At 37.9% G+C, this 22,444-nt stretch overlaps 1 protein-coding gene and 1 pseudogene across 3 annotated transcripts in view; both read right to left on the bottom strand.

Moving 5' to 3' along the window:
• The window catches only part of KIAA0232 (KIAA0232 ortholog), a 103,947-nt gene extending 81,756 nt beyond the window's left edge, over window positions 1-22,191 (bottom strand). The window contains exons 1-2 of one of the 3 annotated variants that reach the window (XM_036763052.1): window positions 22,051-22,191; window positions 5,478-5,656 (exon numbers count right to left, since the gene is read on the bottom strand). The gene's annotated coding sequence lies outside the window, so the exon portion shown is untranslated. The remainder of the gene's footprint in view (window positions 1-5,477; window positions 5,657-22,050) is intronic. The other 2 variants (XM_036763051.1, XM_036763054.1) reach the window with 2 other exon arrangements.
• Window positions 11,476-12,013, bottom strand: LOC118854888 (annotated as a pseudogene).
• Window positions 22,192-22,444: the final 253 nt, after the last annotated feature.

The raw sequence follows: 22,444 nt of genomic DNA, 5'->3' as shown, positions 1-22,444 counted from the left end.
GCCTAGTTTTCAGTGATGCCTACTTCAGTGAAGAACTTCCACAAGCACAGCTTAACTATCTTGTTGGTTAGAGGGTCAGGAAAAAAACATTGTGAAATTTTAAATATTCTAGTTTCAGTTGAACAACCAATCCATGCAGGTAAAAATTCAGAGAAAGGATTAACTAACTTGTTGAAATCAGCTCAACTTGAAATACTCAGAATGAAAGTTACTACCAAAACACTGAAGTATATAATTTTTGAAATGTATGGTCTTTTCATTTGTGGGTTTCATATTTGAGATATTCTATCAACAAATTTTCTATTTCATTAAATCAACTCTTTAGGACAAATTCTAAGTATAAGCAAGCTATTCCTGTGCTCTAAGTTAGACAAGAAAGGTATGTTAACTTTTTCAAGCTATTGGGGAGTTTTTAAAAACAAATGGAGTCATAATTTGAAGGATAATCTAGTAAAAATTAGAAAGTTAACATTTCCCTAAGGCCTAATTTATAACCAAGGAATAACTTACTTCAAGTCTACGGTTCTTATAGTAGTTGTAAATACCAACAAAAGAGTAACTTAGGCCTAAAACCAGAGATTCTAACCCTTTCTCTGGAGTTGAACATCAGACAAACCTAAGTGATAGTTTAGAAATGTAATTATTTAATTGTTTAAGTAGACTTATTAGTCTTTTACAAATTCTGATGCTTTCTCCTATACATACTTGTAGCTTTTTTCCCTTCCTTATTCCGTTTTAAACCTTCCTTGACTCACTTTTTCAGGTTTTAGGTATTTGGGAGCCTCAGGAAAGTAGCTTACTTAAGATAATCCCTTTTATAATTCATAAATAGAGCCTAGCGCTGGCTTGAAAGTTATCTTTTCCCAAGTAAATGAAAAGATAAATATTTCTTTAAAAAAATAAACACTGCAAATTTTTTTTTAGAAAAGACATTTTAATAATGCTACATTTCAAAATACAGATTTAACATTTTATTGATTAAATTGCAAACAAAACAGGTTACACTTTGGACTGGCATGCTGTATTATGAGGAAAAAATATATCAATACAATTGAAGCAGTATTGTAAATCAGAAAGCATTTTAAATTTGAAACAGCACTACAAATGCAAATATAATTAAAATATACCTTGACAGATACAGACAAAAAGAAAAAAAAACTATCACATGACTAGATACTATATGCCCCAGCAAGTAAAAAATGAAGAAAAAAAAAGAGATGGAGAGAGAAGGTAGGGATAAGGAGTACAGAATGGGTAGAGATTATTAGCTATTCAAATGCTAAGAACAAAATAAATTCTATTCCAAAATGCTGCCAAGTGAAATAATGCATTATCTTTCTCTTGTAAAGGATTCTCAGTCAGATTCTTTGCCATTCTAAACTTTAAATTTTAAGTTTAGAAATGTTGATTGAATAAAACATCAATTTCATATACTTCACCTTAAGTTTAAGGTGAATGTAAATGTAACGTGAAAGGTAAATGTAAAGTTTGCCTTAGCTTTCAAGGAAAAAAAAACTAAGTTATTCACCTCAAAATATCAAAGAAATTGGGATAAAATGTTTCATTTTCTTCTAAAGTTATGTGGTAAAGTGGAAAGAGCCCTGGACTTGCAACCATAAGGACAAAATTTAGGTCCTGGTATTGACTTTGTGTAACCTTAGGGAAATTAGTTAACCTCTCAGCCTCAGTTTTTTCATCAGTAAAATTAGCATAATAATAACTCACTACCTCAGAGGCTGTGAGAGTCTAATACATGTATAAAGGGCTTTGTAACCTTGAAATATTTATAAAATATAAGCTGCTATAATTCTGCAATATTACTGAAGATTTAATGATGCAAAATGTTTACTAGAATAAATGTCTACAGTTGGGCCACAGATAAGTTTACACCTGGACACATTCAACCTATTCAACAATTTCCTTGATTCTCTTTTTTTATTAGTTTAAAACATACTCTGATATCATCACTGACTGAACTTGCGAAGTGTTATTTTGTTAGCTGTTCTTCCTATGAGCTCATGTTACACCAATCCTATTAAATCTGTGTTAGAACATAGGACAAATAACACAAAACTTGAAAGCAAATTTCCTTTATATGAATGATAATTAATGGTAATATTTTGGACTTTGTAAAAAAAATTATAGTAATTTGAAGTTGGTCTAGTTGCTTCAAATCTAATGTTTTTGATTACTAAAATGAAAAAGGAGCTGGTTTGGGAGTTAGAAATTTCTTTTATGTGTTATATGATACCATAACTATCATAGCATAATGAAAAAAGCACTTGACCAGTATTCTGAAAGACCTGGATTCTAGTTCCATCTCTTCCATAAACTAGCTGTGTGATCTCCTTCACTGGGTCTGTTATTCATTTATAAAACAGCAGGTTTGAATGAGAATCTCTCAAGATTATTCTAAGTAAGTATATTTATTGATCATTACTGTAATGTAGGGAAGTCATTCAGCAATACTCAAATTACTAACAATTTCTTCATAAATAAAATAGGAATAATACTGCCCTTATTACAGGTATATTATGAAGATGAGTATACATATAAAAGTATGTTGACCTACAAGTTTTATTTCACATTAATATGGTAATTTACTCTTTTACTCATAAGATCATAGGATCATAGGCCCAGAGCTGGAAAAGATCTCAGAAGCCATCTAATCCAACCTCTTAATTTTACAGATGAGAAAAATGAGGCCTAGCAAGGTTGTGACTTAACCAAATTCAAATAAGTAGTGTTGGTAGTATAACGTCTACCCTTCAGCTATCACTTCTTTGACATCTTCAATCAAAACCTCTTGCTAGGATAGCTTCACCGGGATATTCTGCTCCAAATGATTTAGTTTACTCAGTCTTAAACTGCCCCCCCCCATATATCCCTCTTCCATATCTATTAATTCCTTCAGCGAGCATATATTAAGTGCCTAATAGGTATCAGGCACTGTGCTGGGTGTAAGGGACATAAAGACAAAAATACAAATCTCTTGTCTTCAAGGAGCTCACATTCTGTTGTTATCAGTAGTACAGCCATTTTTCCAGCTTCTGAGGCTCAAATCTTGGAATTACTCCTTCACACTCTAGATCCAATATCTTACCAAGCTTTGTCACTTTCCTTCCCTAATTGGGCACTATCTCTGATTTGCACTATTCTCCATTGTCACTTGTCTCATTTTCTCAGATCTGCATTATAAGAGCCTTTTAACTTATCTCCCTACCTTTAGTCTTTCCACTATTGAATGGGTCCTGTCAGACTCATCTTCCATTCTTTTTATGATGTTGCTCTTCCTATCAAAAAGCTTACAGTAATTACCTACTTATCCTACTCCATGAAGTCAAAACCCCTTGGCCAGGATAAGGCTCTCATGGTCTAAACTCACTTTCCAAATACCTTCTTCTTCTCATTCCTCAGTCCTAGTAACATGCTTTAGTAAAATCCAATTCTGTGACTGTTTTATTTTTGTCTTTGTATCTCCAGAACTGAACACACTGCCAGGAATGGAATAGGAACTAAATAAATGCTTATTGATTGATTTCTCCTTTCTAAGAATATTTTTTCTGCTCTCTTCTTCCTTCTAAATCCCACATGCTCTTCCTAGACCAGATCTTTCAAGAATCTTCTTTGACTACTCTGGCTCACACTCATCTTCTCCACACTCCTATTACACTTTACTACTACAAGGTGGTATACTCATTTTCCTTTTCCTGTATGTCCCAGGAACACAGTTCCTGGCACAAAGTAAGTGCTTAATAAATGTTTATTGAATTGTTAGTTTTGTGTTCCAAATTCAGATTTTAAGTTTTTTGAAAGCAAGAAACACATGTAATATTTCTATATCTCCACAGCACCTAAAATAATGCTGTCAACACAGTAATTGCTCGATGTTATAATTAATTTAAAAAAGAGAAACATTTTATGATACTGCACTATAATCATAGTCAAGAGTTATTCTTATCCCTTTCAAAGGTGGAAGAGCTAATCAGCAGTGCAGGGCAATGGCAAAAAAGTTCACTGAAGTAGTACAGTAGCTGGTATAGCAGTGAAATGGCTAAATCTTGCTTCAGTACTCTTAAAAATACAGGGGAAAATGTGATTAAGGATTAAGAAATGAAAGACTTGTAAATTATTAAAATATCCCAAGCATATACGATATAAAAAATTTCTTTAAGAAGAAAGTTAGAAAGTGCTAGACATGAAAATCACTGAACATCACACAAAAAAAGGCACTATATCTTAAAGCAGTGAATGATTGCTTACTGACAGGGGAATATAGCAAGATCACCAACAAGCTGTGCATAGGTAAACAATGAAAGCAAATTAGAAGAAAAAATATTGATGATATTGTACGATTACAACAACTCTAGCACGATGTATTTAAATAAACTGTTAGCCATGAGAAATGGGAAACACATAAACGTCATTAATTCTATGTATCATCAATTTTGAAGATGCTTAAATTTCACAATTAGGAGGTGAAAAGAGCCAAGAAACTGCCTCAGTCACTTAAAACTGATTTCTTTGGCAAAAGAAAGGAGGTCAAGGGCAACTCCAATTTAGAGTAAAAGGTCATCTTCAAAATACCTTTTAAGCAGTAAAGGAGAAAACAAGTCTGCAACTTGGCATGAGATCCAACTAAACTTGATCACATTAATACACGTTAAGAACATTAATACATAAAACTGGAATGACGAAAACAAATGGATGCAAAATAGAAAAACATTTGCCAGCATTTCTATAGAGATCGATACTCGTCAATAGCACTAAACAGACACATTTGGGATCTTAAATTCTAGGTACTTGGTGTATAAGCTCTTTAAGAGCAGGGGCTGTTTCAATTTTGTTTTTGTAACTCAGGACTTAGCACAGTGCTTAGAACATACTAGGTCTTAAAGGAAGGTCTTAATGTTTAATTAAATTGCTATAAAAGAAAGGGGAAACAGCACTTAAGAAAGTGATGTCAAGAAGAGTAAGCTGAAATTGACCAAATACACACAGAAGAAATCTGAGCTAGAGACTAGGCAATTTTAAATACATCCAGGGATTCAAGAGGGTAATGCCAAAAGAATATAAAAGATCTCATATGATGGTATTAAAAAGACATCTGTAATCACTGACTGCTTACCTTCTCATCTCTATAAAATCTTTACAAAAAAAAAGTCTACATGTGCATCAAGATTACCCTTGGGTATGGGTATGAGAAAGGAATAGAAATTATTTCACAAACTCTCTGTAAGAGATCACATTTTTACATTCACCTGACTGAGAGGGGTAGACATAAGACCCCACTGTGATAATTACATGTCTAGTACCAAAAAAAAAAAAAAAGCAAATGATTGAGTAGAACAAAGATTCCCCAATGTTAAGATAAAAGATCCCTTGATAGAGGTAGCCACAGAGATAACTTTATTTAACAGATGATCCTTTAATCATCAGTATCAACCAAGGCATAAAACAGGAAAGCACAAGCTCACCAAATGTGTTCAATGATGTTACAGAAGATGATGTCCTGCTCAGATTCCAAATGGAAGATGGTAAGGTTCTTCAGATGCTCCAGTTTGCAGATGAGATTGTACTGAATGCATCAAGCCCCAGAACACTAGAGACCTCCCTGATGAGACCCACAGCCATTCAAAAAATGTCACAATGGTTCCTTCAAAAAAAAAAATAAAACCATGGTCCAAACATCACCAAGGTTCCTAAATCCCGAACTGGTAACCTAAAGATTCTAAAGTTTCTGTTACATTTTTATTAACTGGCATATACAAAAAGATTTTTTAAACTTCCTTTATAAAACTAATAGTTTTATTTCAGTGTATTAATTGTTAAACCCTCTCCACCAACAAAAATGCTACAATCATATTCAAACTTAGTTGTGAAACACTTGGGACACACGTAGGTTTCTTAGAACCATGACAAATTCTATCTTTGATGTAATGAGGAAACACAATTATAAGGAAAGATGGGTCTTATGCAATATTGCAGTATACAATCACCTTCTCTTCTCTACATCCATTAAAAAAAACAACCCTCCTGTGTGGTAAAATTTATGTGTGCGTATGTATACATACATACATACATACATACATATATAGAGAGAGACAGAGAAATAGAAAGAGACACAGAGAGAGTGAGAATGAGAGCGTCAGGATCAAAAGCAACAACAATAATTGAGTCAATACCACTACCAATACAAAGAAAAGCATGACCTCAAAAACCAATGAACACAAGAGCCAAAATGTACTTCTAATCTAAATCCAACAAAATATCAGATTAGTTCTAAAGTAGAACTTCTCTCTCTTGTAACAGGGATAACCTAGAGTATTTTGTGACCAAGACTGAATGCTTAGCAAATGTGAAGCTGCAGCCACAAAGGATTCCAAATCACATTAATTTAAATGCTATTCTCTGAATTAAATTAAATTAAAATATTGTTTATCTAATATTACTACCTTCTGAATACCTCAGATTAACGCAAAAATAATAGCAGCAGTATTCTCTAATAATAAACTTTCATTTTTAATGGTATCTAATGATTCATCATGGTGTCTCTTCAAAACATAAATACAAAAATACCCCCCCAGCACTTTGTAAAATCAAATTTAACTGTGTCCATTGCTCATTGTAGACAGAAATCTTCTCAATTATAATAATGTTCCAAAATCTCAATTCAGAGAGCAAAAGCAGTGACTGGATAAGATATTCTTTAAGGAAATGGGGCATTCATTAGACAGTAAGTACAATAAGAATTATTAGAAGCAAACATCAGGCTACATAGCATCAGTATGTCAAACAGAAACAATTTAACAAAAAACAATGGGCCAAAGCTTTTAGTTTTAACTGAATGAAATGATATCCCAAACATTGTTTTCAGACCTCTTCAGCTTTTGTAATAGTGCGGGGGTTGTGAGTGTCCTACAAACCTTAGGAATGGTAAAAGGGTCAATAGCTGATAAATACAATTAATCTAAGTATGGACTGATCATTACTACTCAATAAATTAAACATTGTCATTCTCACACTCTGAAATTATGGCTTTCTCACACATGACACTCCATTTCCCATCTCTGTGACTTTGAATTGGTCATCCCCCATTCCTGGAATGTACTCCCTTTTCACTAAAGCCTCAAAGAGTCCTCTTCCCTTCTACAAGCACCTCCAGCACCACCTTCTCCATGAAGAATCTGCTAGATCTCCCTCTCAGATTATTTTCTATTTAACTGCTTCATATTTATTTTATTTATGCTTTATATGTATTTGTCTTCACCATTAGGTTACATGTAAGCACCTTTTAAGTAGATCTGTCAGTCAACAATTCTTTATTAACCTCCTACTACATGCTGGGCACTATGCTGAAGATACAAAAAGAGGTAAAAGAAAATCCTGGCTCTCAAGTCTAATGGCGGAAGCATGTCAGTAACTATGTACAAAGAAGATAAACTGGAGATAATAGAGGGAAGGGACTGGATTTAAAGGGGATCAGGAAAGTGTTCTTGTAGAAGGCAGGATTTTAGCTGGGACTTGAGGGAAGCCAGGAGAAAGAGAAGAGGAAGAGAATTCTAGGTATGCAGCCAGCCAGTGAAAATGTTTAGAGTCAGGAGATGGAGTTTTTCTAATTTGAGGAATACCAAAGAGGTGAGTGTCACTGGGTCAGAGATTTCTAGAGGTGGAGTGGGAATGGTCTAAGAAGATTGGAAAGGTAGGAAGGCGGCAAATATGAAGGCTTTGAACATGAAATAGACATTTTACCTTCTGGAGGTGATAGGTAGATATACGAGTTTATTGGATAGGGGAGTGACATGGTCAGACCTTCACTTTAGGAAATTAACTTGACAGCTGAGTGAAAGATGGACTGGATTGGGGAGAGACTTGAGACAGGGAGACCAAACAAAAGGCTACTGAAAAAATATAGGCATGAAGTGACTAGGGCCTGCACCAGAATGGTGGCAGTCTCAGAATAGAGAAGGGATGTATGAAAGAGATGTTACAAAGGTAGATACAACAGAACTCAGTAACACATTGGATGGGGGAGGGTGAAAAAGAGTGAAAAGTCCAGGATGACACCTACTATGGGAGCCTGGGTGACTAGGAAGATGGTGGTAACCTCAACAGTAATACAGAAGTTGGGAAGAGGGGAAGGTTTGAAAGAAAAGAAAATGAATTTAGTTTTGGACATGCTGAGTTTAAAATGACTATGGGACATTGAGGTCAAAATGTCTAATAGGCAGCTGGAGATTTAAGATGAGTTCGGCAGAGAGGTTAGGGCTGGATAAGGAAATCTGAGAATCATTAGCATAGGTAATGAATCGATGGAAGTTAATGAGATCACCAAATAAAATAGTATAGAAAGAGAAAAGAAGAGAGGATTGGACAGCTAAGCTTACTGCGCATGATCTGAATGAAGGTCTAGCAAAGGAGACTGAGACAAGGTGGTCAGACAGGAGAAAGAAAACCAGGAGAGAGTAGTATCATGAAAACCTAAAGAGAAGAGAATGTGAAGGAGAAGAGGGTGATCGGTAGCTTCAAAGATAGGATAGGATTGAGAAAAGGCCATTAGACTTGTCACTTAAGAGATCATTAGTAATTTTGGAGAGAACTGTTTTAGCTGAATGATGAGATTAGAAGTCAAACTGTAAAGAATTAAGAAAAGTGAGAGGAAAGGAAGTAGAGGCATCAGTTATAGATGGCCTTCTCAAAGAATTTAGCCACAAAAGAGAACTATGGAACTTAGTTACCAGGGACGGATGGACCAAATGTGATTTTTTTTTGAGGATGGGGAGATAAGGGGATATTTGTAGGCAGTAAGGAAGCAGCCAGTAGCCTGGGAGAGATTGAAGGTAAGTGTGAAAGTAGGGATGACAGAGAAGGTAACCTACTGTGGAAAACAGGATAGAATGGGATCACACTTGTGCATCTAAGTGATTTGCCTTAGCAAGAAGAAGGGCTACTTTTCCACGAGAAATGGGTGAAGGTGGAGACAGTAGAAGAAGGCATCTGGGAGATGTGAGATTAGGAGGGAAAAAGAGGAAGTTCTCAGGGAATGGCCTCAATTCTTCAGTGAAATCAGAGGGGAGGGAGAGGGGGAGCTATAGGAACTTTGAGGACAGATGAAAAGGTTAGAAAAACAGCTCTGGTGAGTGAAATACTGAGTTCATTAGGAAGGTGTAAAAGGATTGCCTTGGGGCCATGAGGGCCCAATTAGATTATGTAACAGAAGTTTGATACCTAAGGTAACATTACATAGATAATAAATTTATCATATTGCTTCATTCACTATTTTTTGTATCTCCATCATCTAGCATAGTACCTAGCATTTATCAGAAATGTAAATGCTTGTTGACTAATAATAATAATGATGATGATAGTAATAGCTTACATTTTTCTAGCACTTTACATATATTATCTCATTTTATCTTAACAATCCTGGGAGGTAGGGATAGGGAAGTGAATAAGCATTTATGTAGCACCTACTTTATACCAGGCACTGTGTGTTAAGTGCTTTACAAATATTATTTCATTTGATCCTCACACAATCCTTCAAGGTAGATACTGTTATTATCCCCTATTTTACAGCTGAAGAAACTGAAGCAGAGGAGAAGCGACTTTGGGTCACACAGCTACACCTGTAAGTGTCTAAGGCTACAATTCGCATTCTGGTCTTCCTGACGTCACTTCGCCACTTAGCTGCATCTGCTAGATGCTATTACTATCCCTACTTCACGGATGAGGAAAAGAAAGCTCAAAGAGGTTCAGTGGCTTGCTCAAGGTCACCTGGCTAGCAAAATATCTTTCCAGGCAGGACTCAACTCAGGCCTTCAGGACCCCAACCCAGCACTCTAGTGACCTAGCTGAACAAATGTTTATGAAATTTTAAAAAAAAAGGTTACTTCCCCAGTGAAAAGATGATATTTGAAGGTAGGAACAGGGTTTCCCATTTTTTATATGACTTTGGTATCATGGTCTACACAAAATGGATATTCAACAACGTTAGCAGATTTTGTAACTTCTGCTAGCCATGCCACCTGGGGTTCTTAGTAATCTGTTCTCCAATGAAACCTGCTGTTTTAAGGTACCTCAATTATTTTTTGGATTATTTAATATTCCAAGAGGATCAATGTCAAGAGCAGCAGAAAGATTAAACAATATTGTTTGGTCCTCTGCTTGGTTTGCCTACCAAGAGCTTCGTTTTAAAATCTGTAAATTGAGAGGGTTCAGTCAGACTAGATAAGTTCCCTTTCATTTCTAACATCATGACTTCTTTGAAAACCAGTCTCAGGTGTCAAGAGAAGAGGGAAAGGGGGTGCTCACACGTTTTATTTGAAATATTTGGGCACCATTCCTTCAATTCGGAAGAAAGAGGATTAACAAACTCTGAAAAATCCCATTGCCGCCACCTCTTCACTGACTCTTCTAAACTCTTTAGAGTCTGGCCCCTAATCTTATCATTCAACTAAAATTACTCTTTTCAAAGTTACAAATGATCTCTAAATTACCAATCTATGCCTTTTTCTCAGTCCCCATCCTTCTTGACCTTTTGGTAGCCATTCGACACTTTTAACCACCTCTAATCCTAGATATTCTTCCATCTGGGTTTTCAAGAAATTGCTCTCTCCTATTTCTACGCTGGACCTGACTGCTCCTTTCTCAGTCTCCTTTGCTGGATTATCATCCATGCATACCCCCAACTGTGAATGTACCCTCCCCCAAATTTTGCCCTAAGCTATCTTTTCCCGCAGTACTCTTACTTTGTGATCTCATTAGAGTAGTTCAATCATCCTATCTCAATCATATGTAGATGACTCCCAGATCTATACATGCAGCTCTAGCTCTACTCTCTTATCCTGAGCTCTATTCCTAAATCTGCAACTGCCTACTGGACATCACAAACAGAACATCATACAGTCACTTCAAACTCAATATGCCCAAAACAGGACACATTATCTTTCCCTCCCACACCTACCCTTCTTCTGAACTTTGCCATGTCTCCACATAAGTAGAGTACCAATATCCTTCCTACTACCCAGGGTCACAACCTTGATATCAACTCTTCACTTTCCCTCACCCCACACAATCCAATCACTTGCCTTTCCTACCTCCATGAAATCTCTTGCACATGTCCCCTTTTCTGCACTCATATGTTCAGGCCCTGCCTGAATAAGTTCACCTCTTGCCTGGAATACTAAAATAGCCTCCTAAGTGGCTCCCCTATTTCAGGTCTTTCCCCATTCCAATCCATCCTTCATATTGCTGCCCAAATGACTTGTCTAAGGCTCAGGTCTAACCAGGTCACTCCCTCTCCATTTATTCAAAATCCAGTAGCTCCCTATTACTATCTCTTGAGTTAAAAAAAAAACACTCCTCTGTTTAATATTTAAAGATCTTTAAAATCTGGCCCTATGTTACTTTTTAAAATTTTCAATCTTTAAAAGTTGAAAAATATTTTACACTGATTTTTGAACTGATGGCTAATATTCAACAACTCTTTCCAGAGCTCTTTCCTTCACTGTGTAGTTCCATTAGTTTTCCCAATTTGAATTTGGGCTTCTTGAGCATCTTGACTTTTTGAGCAAATATATCATGAAGAGGGTAAACTGATTGGCAAGTCTTTTCTGTGTCTTTTCCAATGCTTTCTACAGAATTAATTTTTTTACTTCTTTCAAATCATTTGTCTGCACTTAAGTGTGGGTCATGATTTCCATCATTTTCTTGTGAATTTGAAAGACCTACTGTTGCTGACTATAAGAGGTTTCATGGATCTCGCTATACTTCTTGGTAAAAATACACATAAAAAAGGCAGTGTAAGTAGCCTTTAGTGGTTTTGACATTAACATGAGCTTAAATAATGGTTTACCATTTTTAAAAAATCACATCTTGTCCAAGGAAGGTCCATTCCATGGAAATGAGTCAAATAATTTTTACCCTGCACATCTTTAGTAATCAATTTGAACTTACAAAAAGCAACCTCATAATTCTGCAGATTAGCATGGCTAACTTCGGAAGTAATTCCCATTCCTTGAGTCCTTGTGACCAGGACCTTTGTACACTACTGCCTTGGAACCATACTAATCTTTCTTTAAACCAACCACTTTCTTCTTGGCCCCCTTTTTTACCCACTTTGGTGAGTTACTTATTCTTGAAACTTCCATGATCCCCAAAAGCCTTTTCAATGCATTTAGCACAGCGACTGGAATACAGTGGATGCTTATTAAGTGCTTTTTTAGAACATCATTTGACTGTCCTGCATGCCTGGAATGCATGCACCTCTTCCTCTTTCAATTCCTGGTTTCTCTCAAGACAACTCCAGTGTCACCTTCTGTGTGAGACCTGGCCGGGCCCCCCTCAAGCTGCTAATTCCATTCCCTTCAAGGTTACTTTTTTGTTTTTCTGTACCTATCCTTGTACATGTTGTTCCCCCTCCACCACCCCCAACACTACCATTCTTTAGAATGTAAGCTTCTTAAATGCAAGAACTATTTTTCTCTTGTGTCTTTGTATCCCCAGCACCTATCACATTGCCTGGCAGAATGAGTGTTTAATAAATGCTAGATGACTAAAAATATGCTATAAGAGTACACCCTAAGTATTTATTCATTTATACTTATATTCAATATTTCAAGCATCTGTGATTTCATGTATGCCCTTAGCAAAATAAGCAGAGTCAATTATTCTTCCGATTTTGATATAAGCATCTCAAAATCCTTCTAACCAATGGTCTTGAGAGTCACTGTAGCTGGAAAATTCATTCTCCTCTGACTACCCCTGGCATCTTCAAACTTGGTGAGACGAGCTCTTGGACAAAAGACATACAGACCACCACTAGGCCCAGACACCTTTCAAGGGTGGTAGAAACTGCCAAAGTTTGAGCCACACATTTGATAAAACCATTGAGAACCCAAAGAGTACCTGCTTTATGCACAGCATTGCAACAGGCACCAAACATTCCATGAAGGCATTTTAGAGCTAGAAGGGGCCTTACAAAGCACTGAGTACAAACTTCTCTTTTTTATTACAAAGGGTCAAAGAAATCATCTGGCCCAAGAAAAGAAAAAAGATAATAAATTTATTCTTAAGGGACATTTCCCACTCCAAACATTTTAGATTGTGTTCCTGGAAAGTACTCTAACCATTGCCCTATGTCATTCTCTTCCTCACCTCACTTCCTTAATCCAATGTCATAGCTTTGCATAGTTCCAAGGCCCTTTAAATAGAGAAAGAACCCACAGTTGTCCCACAGGACTCTCTATGAATTGACTCTGGAGCTTGCCTTGCCCTTCATCGAGGGATTCTCAACTTATTAAAAGATGTCCCAATTCATCCAGTAAAGCTCAGTAACTAAGCCATTCCTCCAGAATAGAGGAATGCTATTAGAGTAAACCAAATGAAATCTATTGGGAAATTATAGGTTGAAGCAAGCTGCCTAGAACAAAAACACTTGTGGTTTCCAGAATTATCTCAAGGATTTAGTTCCAGATGCCCAAAGAGCTCAATGCCATTGATTAGTCTTTGAAAGCATAAAGTTGGCTATATAAAAACCAAGAGGCATAAAACTAGCCATAAAAAAGAATGAGAACTTCCAACAATGCCAGACAAATAACCTGGTACATGGTGGTAAGAAGTATGCAAAACCATTAAAGGAACTAGCTATACCAAGTCCAGAAGAGAACACAAAACTGTGACCTGATAGTTATCCTCAAATATTTGAAAGGCTGCCATATAGCAGAAGGAAGAGTTGTCCAATGTTGTTCCAAAAAGCTTTGTTTTTTAGCATTAAAAAAAACAAGAGGTAAAATTAAAAGAAACACATTTTGGCTCAACATAAGAAAAGTTCACAGTGAATATAGTTGCCAAACAGTGACCTTACAGGACCTGAACTCCATTTTCCTGGAAATGTTTGCCCATTGACCAGAAAGTCATCTGTCAGAGATACTAAAGAGGGGATTTCAACAAGGAAGTTTTGCTGGATCACCTCAAAAATCCATTTTAACTTTAAAATCTATGCTTCTTGGTAACTACAGTGGTTTAACTGCTTCCTTTTTCATAAAACTTTCAAATAAACAGCAGAATATTGAACATTATACAAGATCTAAACTAAGGAATCCATCCTCTTTGAAACTTACATTTTGGGAAATATAACAAATTTAATCTTTCTTTGATAATTCAGAAGGTATTTCAATGTCACCATTATGAATATTATTTTACAAACTGAAAAAATATAAATTAAATTTTCTAGTTTTTTATATTAAACAAAAAATAGCCTGCAAAGTAATTACCATCCTAAACACTACATCTATGCTCACCAAATTACTTACTTTTCACTCTCTAGCAATCTTCACACAGTCACACTAGAATTTATTTCAGCAAACATTTATTAGGTATCTACTATGTGCAAGTCACTAATGACAGATACAAAGAAAAAAATACAGTCCCTAATTTATAACATATCAGGAAAAACAATACACCATAAAAAAATGAATGTAGATTGAGTTGAAAAGGGAGACTACTGACAAAGGGGTAAGGGTACAAAGTGGGAATCAGGAAAAGTTTCACATGTGGAAAAGTGGCACCAGAGCTAAACTTGAGAGAAGGTAAAAAATCTGAGGGGCAGGGATGAGAAGCAAGTACATTCCAGTCATGGTGGACAACTTGTAAAAATGCCAAGGAAGAGGAAATGGAATGTCAAGTTCATGGAACAACTAATGACATGGTTTGCATGGAATGTAAAGTGGGCAAAGGGGAGTAATGTAAAATAAGGTTGGAAAAGTAAGTTGAACTAGGCTATGGAGTTTGTATTTCCCCCCCTGGAGACCATGGGGAACCACTGAAAGTTTTTGAGCAAAAGAATAACGTGATTAGATGGATACCTTGGAATGATCATTTTAGCAGCTGTGTGAAAGGGAGATTGTAGACGGAGGATACTGGAAGAAGATCAGTTAGGAAGTAATTATAATAATCCAGAAGAGAAGTGATGACGGCCTGAGAATAGAAAAAAGGGGACAGATTCAAGATGTCACGGAGATAAATTAAATAAGAATTGGCAACTAATTAATTATGGTGGGAAGCTGGGGGGAGCGGAGGAAGAGGAAGGATAAAAGGGAGAGGGAAAAATCAAGGATATCCCCAATATTGCAAACCTGGAAAAATTGTTCAGTGCCAGGGTACCAAGTTTTGCAGCAAGTAGGGGGCTAGGGGGTTGGCAATATGTCAATAACATGACAAGGACTCAACCAGCTGCTGTTATTAATCCTCCCACAACCTCAAAAAAGCATAGGTAGCCTTACAATACCAAGGGGACACTGTCTAGTTTTCAGTTTCTGCTATAACTATTCTGACACTGCTACCATGTGTAAACATATATATCTATATGTATATATACATATGTATATATGTATATGTAAAGCATCCCTTGGATTTGTATATTCCACATGGTTATATCATTAAAAGAGAATTAGATTACAATACTGTCTCAAGCCATATAGAGAAGCTCCAGTAGAAGGAGCATTGGGTTAAGAATCAGCAGACCTGGGTTGGAATTTTAATAGGCAGTACCAGTTTGACCTTAGACAAGTCACTTAACCTTTTTCCTCATTTGTAAAAGGAAAGGATTGTATTTGATTATTCCTAGTTCTTTTCTAGTTCTAAATCCATGATTCTATGATCTTAAATATCCAGAAACTTCTTCCTAATGCTTCTTTGTCTCACTCCCATCCTCATCAAGAATTCAGAATCACATATTATAAACTAAGCAAACAGAACAGATGAACTCTCTGTTCTGTAGGAATTTCAAATAAAAAATATGTGAACATGGAGAAGTATACATAAGGTCATATGAAGAGACAGAGCTCTAGAGCAATAAACTAACTCAGTACCAAAAGTTAGGCTTCCCCAAGTCTGCTCAGAATGAGACAGGGTTCCCCTAAAACCCATCTCCACCAATATTCTTCCCCTCTCTTCAAGGACCAGCTCAGTTATCACCTCCTCCATGAATCCTTTATGAATCTGAATCACCCCCACCTCCAGCTACAAATAAGTCTCATCCTCCTGAAGCTTGAGCCACTCACTCTATTGACTTCTAAGATTTATAGATTTAAAATAATTATAATACAACAATATAACATAATTTAATATTATCTATAGACTTAATAATTTTCTAATTTTTACTCTATTTATGTAAAATGTTCAACATTCCTTCCCCCAAGACTAGACTGTAAACTCCTTGATGGCAGGAAGGCAGGCATAGTTCATCTTTGTGGCTCTCTGATTTCCACAGTATTAGTATTTGATAAATATTTTTGAAACACTTATTACCTAAGTTTTTCATAATTTATCAAAATATTATAATCCAGTTTGTATCCTCTCAACTGAGAAGTCCTTGACAGAACTCATACTCATGGTGCTTGCAGTATAATGGGGAGATAAGAACAAATTCAAATAACTCAAAAAACCACAATACAGTCCGAATGAGAAGCTGCCAGAAGATGTGGTGCTAGGAGAGTGATTGGTGACTAGCTCTCCCCTTTCCATCATTCCATCTATTGCCAAAATGCTGGATATTATACGCAGAATTTTTAATTTATCTCCTTCAATAAATGCCTTTCCAAGCAAAACAAGTTTCATCTAGTTAAACTTTTGGTGACATCAAAATTCCCACTTTATTACAAAAAAAAGTTATGTTCAGAAAACCTCTGGGGGAGGAAAGAGGGGAAGAAGAGAGAAGAAAAGATCATATATGATGGGATAAATGAAAGTAAGAGAGTACTAACTCTGCATTATTTCTTAGTATTCCTCACTCTTCCACTTCAGCAGGCATTCATAACTAAAGAGCATGCCATTATTAAATAATACTAAGTACCTACTTGGACATTAAAACCTAAATTTCTATTCGACTGAGTTATTTTAGTTTAAAAGTCACAATGAATTAGTCATCTTTATTTGCACTGCAGAGTTACCTATGGATGATCTGACTTATTTAGCTCAGTTTTATTAGGTGGATTCTTTCATCAGAAATATAATCCTGTGAAGGTTTGGCTCTTTTCTGGAGCTGTAAACTCTCAATTATCTATAATAATAGGAAATAGGAGTATTGCTGTAATAAAAAATAATCACAAAGCCTCCTTTTCTCCATCCATTTCAACCCCATCTCCAACTAAACTCTTTAGAACAGTTGCTATTAACAAATTGCAAAAAGGATACTTACTGCTAATGAGCAACATAATAAAAGCTTAGCATATGAAGAAAAATTAAGAGCCTCGATAATCTAGATAGAAAATGAATAAGCAGTCCCTAATATTCATGAGTGGGTTGTAGGAATTTTAAAACTGCTTTGAAAAATGTGAAATTTCTCATCACACATAAACTTCCTAGTTAAATTCTTAGAACTTCTACAAATACTGTTAATTTGCTAACTACTGGCAGCTAGATGGCTAACTACTTCAATCTTTGGTGCAGAAGACAGTAGGATTAGACAAATTTGCCAAAGGTGGGGTACAGGGAGAGTAAAAACAACAAACTTACATAATAAAAGAATCAACACATTTATTACTATATGTCCCAGTATACATTATTACATACACAATATAGCTTCCTTTAGTGTGGGGATCCCAAGTTTTGTTCTTTTTAAAAAAGTAAATTGATCTTTTTTCTTTTTTAAAAAGTTCCTCTGAAAAAAAAAATAAAAAAAAATAAAAAATAAAAAAATAAAAAGTTCCTCTGTAGAAGAGTTATTAACCAGTACTGAAGAAAACAAATGGCCCCAGGGCCAAGAATACTTTAAGGCTTGCCAATCACAAACACTAGCTGTGTGACCCTAGGTAAGTCATTTAATCCCTTTACATACTAGGCCAGTGGTATCAAACTCAAATAGAAATGGGAACCACTAATTTGTACATAAGGATCCTATGGGCAACAAAATAACTTGGTTTTACAATGTAATGTTATCTCTGTTTTACTGTATTTTTATTTATTTTGTCAAATATTTCCCAATTACATTTTAATCTGATTCAGTTGCACTCTGGAGTGTAGTACAGCTGGTCGAATTCGGCCTTGCGTTTGACACCCCTGCTATAGGCAATTCTCTGAGACTATAAATTGTACAGAATAAGCTGACTTGCATTGGCAGAGGGACCTTTCTTATAGTGTTCCCTGAACAGTTAACACAAAATAACCAATTCTCTCCCGACTGACCCCTCTCCAATTCCCTACCATATATAACAGTTTAAGGAATTTATTACCCTTCTGATTTTCATATTCCACGGCCAAAAAAAGAAAAAAAATCCTTGGAACAGAAAGATGTCTTCAATACTATTCCCTCTACCTATTTTCTGAGGAGATACTGGGGAAGTATGCCACCAAAGGGTGGGGGTGGGGGGGATAACCCTATCTCAATTACCTGGTTAATGAGCAATTAAAAGAAAAGCATACAGGTTTAAAGGTGGAAAAGCTTTTAAGTAACTAAAAATTCACACTTGACTGAAATTTTGTCAGCAAAGTCAAGTAAAATCTTATCAAATCCCATTTTTCCATAGGTATGGCCATCTTCGAATGACTAGATGAACTATATACAAATTTAGACAACAATTTAGGGTCAGACAAAAGACCCAACAGACCAAACAAAAAAAAAACACCCACTTGTTCCTGCTTTTCACACATGTAAAGCAAAAACTTTACCAGAAATGAAAAAAATGGAAGTTAAAAAATACTCAACGCACACAAAAAACCCCACCCAAATGTCAGAAACAAAGGCAATGATACACTCATCATTTAACTTGTCCTCTATGAGAGACAAACCTAAAAAGATGATCAGTGGAAAATGGACCACACTTTCAGAGGTACTGATTTAAGGCCTTAAAATTTTTTTGCTGCTAGCTAAATATTATGGGAATATAAATTTATTTTCATTCTAGTTACAAGTAAAACTACTGAAAAAATTGATATAATATATTCCATACACGAAAAATTTTTTAATAATCTGTTCTACCAGTATGATCCAGCAGTACAAATAATTAAGTTGTATGCAGTAGTAAAGGATGCTAATTTCATCATCATTTGCATATTCTTGATGCATTTTCATGCCAGTAAATTTTAGGCCCATATTTACAAAACTCCCCAGGATGGAAACATTCAATAACTAAAACTCTGAAAGGTCAAATTTAATTATATCCCCCTCCAAAAAAAATGTAGTCATGTTACTTTCTTAAAGCTTTCCTTGTAAAAACCCACGTTTAATAGTATTTAGAACCTCAGTTTAGATCCAAACCCAATAAATCAATGTTTCATATTATGTAATACTTCATAATATTTCAAAGTACATTAGTTTTGATTATCCGATTTGATCCTTAAAACAACCTCATGAAGGAGGTTGGGCAGATGTTAGTCTCAGGTTATCCATGAGGAAACTAAGGTTTAGAGAGGTTAAGAGACTTATTTCAGGTCAAAAGGTTAGCAATAATTTCAATCCAAGGAAAAAGCACAGAAAATTATGGTAAGGATAGAAACTGGGCCTGTGACTTCATTGATACAGAGAATTCTCCAATGAGGCAACTCCCTCTATGTTAGCATCTTCTTTAGAATTTAGTCTTAGAGAGTTGCCCAGGGTCACACAGCCAGTAGGTGTCAGAGGTGGCACTTGAACTCAGGTCTTCCTGGATCTGAGAACAGCTCTTTCTTCACTATGTCCACATGTCTTTCTTGACATTAGAGTACCCAACTACATAAAAACAATCATTTGTGAAAAATACTTCTGTAAGGCAGAAATTAGCGTTATTACAGAAGACCTAAAATTGAATTTTCTGGATATTAGTTCTAGCTTTCCAGAACTTCTACATAAAAACTATAAGGTAACTATCTAGTACAGTTGAAGATAGAGGCAATTTTCTTTTTGTCCTTCCCTAGTACCTAGCACAGAGTCTCAGACCTAGTAGGCATTTATGGAAAGCTTATTGAATTGAATGAAAATATTTTCAAATGCACCATATTAGTAAATCTTAGGTGAAATATTTGCTTTGTAACATGTATTCAAATACGGTATTTCTTGCTTCTTTAGAGTGTCAGCAGCCAAATTAGGATTTTCTGAAAGAAAAATACTCTATTTCCGACCGTCACAATTCATAAGCTTATTGTGAAATAAGAACCAATAAATATTGTCCAGGGCACCACATTTCTAAGGGTATATCGCTTACAAATTATTCAGCAAAATAACAGTTCAGCAGGTAACTCTAGGATTTAAAGAATATCATCAAAAATAAGGTGAGGTAAATGATATTACAATCCTCGCAACAGCATCACCCAATGGGGGGGAAAGAGATCCTCAATAAGACTCATTCGAACTTTGTTCAAGTAACTAGTCTGAGAACATTTGACCTTCAAAATGCAGTAAGGCAGGAGACCAATAGACTGTTCCTTAAATTCTTCAAAGGTTTTTTTTTTAAAGGTATTTTGGAATGATTTCTGTAACTCAGAAATCTGGCATGTAAATTTATTACTCGATAAACAGTTTTATCTACAAATCTTATTCTTCAGTTGTCCCTACTCCTCGTTTCTCTTCATTGATATCCCAACATCTGAAATCATGCTTTTCTAGTATCACTGCAAATAGGTAAAGTCAAAAAAATACGAAACTGGGTGAATAGAAACTTCGGTTATATCTAAAGTATCTAATCCAGGAAGTAATTTACAAAAGCTTAGTATGGTTAAATAAGTCCTAATAATCTTATTCTCCTCCCTTCTAAAAAGTGCACAGCTTGACCCAATGACAAAAAGGCTGTCGACAGAAAGAGGAGAGGCAGAAATGGATCCTACTCCGAATTGGTGGGGAAGAGAGCTTACCAATACAATTTAGTAGACACCTTTATTCAGTAGCACCACAAACTGCGAGCTAAATGACTGTTGAGTAATGTGTAGTTATTTCAATGACGGCAGATTTTGCTTTCTCCAGGCAGAGACTCTAAGAGCTCTTTAAAAGTCGATTAGAAATGAGTACTCTTAGGAAGGATCGAAAAGGGGGCAAAAGCTACGCAGGAAGATCCGATCCTTCCGAGCGACTTTTTGAAATACTCTCCCATTAAAACAGCGCAATGAGTTTGACTTTGTTAGTCTGTCACTTCTGCATTCAGCTGTAACCTTCGCCAAACCTTGTGCCGCACCCCTTCTCCCCCGCCCACTCAAGGCCCGCCCAAATAGAGAGCAATTCCAAGTCACCATAGGACACAGTCTCCTGTCAGTCAGGCCCCCCCCCCCCCCCCGTAGCAGTTCCTCCAGCAGCTCGCTCTCCGCGGTTTCCCTTCAATAGGCCCCTAAAGGACAATGCTAAACGGGAGGGGGGAAGGAGGGAGAGGAGAGGACCCGGGGGGAGTGCGTCCACCCGGCCCAACAGCTCAGCGAACGATCTCCGCCGCTCCTTGACAGCGCACCCATTAATTGCAAAGTCATCTTGGAGCCAAAGGCTCCCTGCGCTGTTTACCCTCCCTCGCCTTCGGATGCCCGGGGGCACCAAGGGCTCCGGGGGAGGGCATCTCTGCCCCCCCACAGGCCCCGGGAGGGAGCAACAACGCCGAGCCTCTCTCGGCGGGGTCCAGAGGCGCCCCTCTCCCTCCCTCCCTTCCCTCCTGACCCCCAGCCCCGACCCCACTTTCCACGCAAGAAACGGCCTCGAGTCCGAGGTTAGCCCATTGTGGACGGGCAGAGCAGGACCGGCCGAGGGGACTGAAGGGTCCGCCGGCCGCTGACCCCCCGCCGGCGCAAAGCGGAGCCGGGTCCGCAGAGGCTGGGCAGCCCCGGGGGCCGCTGTCCAGGGCCCCTCCGCCCCCCTTGGCCGGCACCGGCTCCCGCCTGACGCACCAGAGGCCCTCGGCCATGGGCATCATCCCCGACCTTTCCCGGGTCCCCTCTCCCGGCTCCTGAGGCCCCGCCGCCCCCGGGAGGCCGGGATGCCCATCCTCCCTCCGGGCCCCGGCGGCAGGCCCGCAGGGCCCGAGGACCAACGAGCCCAACCGTCCCTGGCCTGGCCCCGGCGTCTCGCCCGCCCCCCAGGCTCCCGCCCGCTCCAGACGGTACCTGCCGAGGCTGCGGGGAGGGCGGCGGCGGCGCCGGCGGGAGCGGCCCACAGCGCAGGCTGGCGGGCGGCCTCTCGCTCCGACCGAGACCCCCGTCCCGCTGCCGAGCGCCCGACCGGCCCTGGCCTGCGCCTTACGTAAACCGGCGGCGGCGGCGGCGGCGGCGGCAGCGGCGGCAGCAGCTCCGGCGGCGGCTCCCAGCGCCACTAGGCGGAGGGGAGGGGAAGGGAGGGGGCAAGGGAAGAGGGAGGGGGACGGGGAAGCCTCTCCGCTCGGTTACCCGGCAACTGGCCTCAGCGCCCCGCCAACCAGGTGATAGCTCCATATCCTTCCGCTCAGACACCCGGGATTACATCAGAACAGGGTCACATAGTCCCCTCCCCCTTTAGGGCGGA

The sequence above is a fragment of the Trichosurus vulpecula genome, chromosome 6 (assembly GCF_011100635.1).
Source record: "Trichosurus vulpecula isolate mTriVul1 chromosome 6, mTriVul1.pri, whole genome shotgun sequence".
NCBI classification, from domain to species: Eukaryota; Metazoa; Chordata; class Mammalia; order Diprotodontia; family Phalangeridae; genus Trichosurus; species Trichosurus vulpecula.
This window is presented reverse-complemented; position numbering and strand designations above follow the sequence as displayed.